Below are 1496 nucleotides of genomic sequence, written 5' to 3' on the forward strand. Positions count from 1 at the left end.
TTTATATATTTGGGTGCTGTCACATTTGGAACATAAACATTTACAATCGTAAATATCAAATCTTCCTGAATACTAAACTATTGAACCTGGAGTGTCCTTGGCATCATAGATTTCAAATATATTTAGATAAAGTAAGATATAATTTGAAGTTACATGTAAGTTAAATTATACTTGTTTGTGACATAAAATAAATATTCTGTCATATGAATTAAAGCAAAAATATCCAGTTTTGGTATAAATATTTCATGAATAAGTAGTTATACATTGATTGTAATGTATTCACACTTTTGAAACACATTTCTATCCTTTTATCAGAACAAATTACCACCAACACACTGACAGTGGCATAGACATTATACACAAGCTTCTGGAAATCTAGGATGACTGGATAATATGTCCATAACAGAGCTGCAGAGAAAGAGATGATGGCATCCACCAAGTATATGTCCACAAAGAAACTCAGCCAAAACAGTACATTCTGGGTGGTCTTTCTCACTGGGGAGACTCTTAGGGAGAGGCTGGTGCTGTGATGGTGGTGGCACCACCTCTGATACCTGGACAAGGGAATCATCAGGTATGCACTAGAGAGTAGCATGACTCCTATGAAGAAACATCCCTGGATAATGTCAGTGTGAGAAGTAGAACCCTGATGATGGACCTTATGGGGGGAAATGAGCAGCATTTACTAACATTCAGTAGATTATTCTGGGTCACATTAGAAGAAGAAGTAGCAATATACAAGATGCAGTTACTATTGAGAGACAAACCGAGAAACCATAAGATGATAAATGAATGGAAGATGTACTTTGTGCATTTAGGTTTAAAACTGGCCAACCGGGAGGTACTGGGGCTGATGATAATGGCCTGGAGGATGCTCAGAAGGCAGGTGGTCCTCATGCAGGGGTCCCCCATTACTCTGATCACGCAGAATAAAGCCTTATATTTTAAATCATTCAGAAAGTTCAGTGATTCCAACAGGGTTGTACACAATAAAAACAATGAAATGGAGAGTTTCATTATGCGGACAAAGGCCAAATGACAGGTGATTAGGTCAGTGGGCTTAGACCTGTGATCCAAAGGATCATGAAAACATGGAAGAGAAAGAGGAAGGTGTTGGTGGAAATTCCAATGCCTACTGGTAAAAATTGGCATATTTTAATAGTCAAATGAATGGAAGATGTGATCATGATAGGTGCAAAAACATATTTATCTGGAAAAAAATAGACCTCACATGATCATTGTAATTAATTTTGTTGCCATACTCACCATCACATCACAGTTTTCATTTTAACCAAATCTATTTTACAAAATCAATGTAAAACCTATGTTGTATGAAGTCTTAGTATAGTCTCAACATAATTTGCACACCAATTTGAGTGTGAATGTTATTTTATAGTCATACATATCTATCTGACATCTATCTATCTATCTATCATCTATATATCTATCTAAAATCTATCATCATATGTATTATCTAACAAGGGAGAGAGGGGGAA

The 1496-nt window shown here is 36.0% G+C and overlaps 1 pseudogene; it reads right to left on the reverse strand.

The window, feature by feature from the left end:
- Positions 1–257: 257 nt before the first annotated feature.
- Positions 258–1187, reverse strand: LOC122478944 (annotated as a pseudogene).
- Positions 1188–1496: the final 309 nt, after the last annotated feature.

Source organism: Prionailurus bengalensis, chromosome A1 (assembly GCF_016509475.1).
Source record: "Prionailurus bengalensis isolate Pbe53 chromosome A1, Fcat_Pben_1.1_paternal_pri, whole genome shotgun sequence".
NCBI lineage: Eukaryota > Metazoa > Chordata > Mammalia > Carnivora > Felidae > Prionailurus > Prionailurus bengalensis.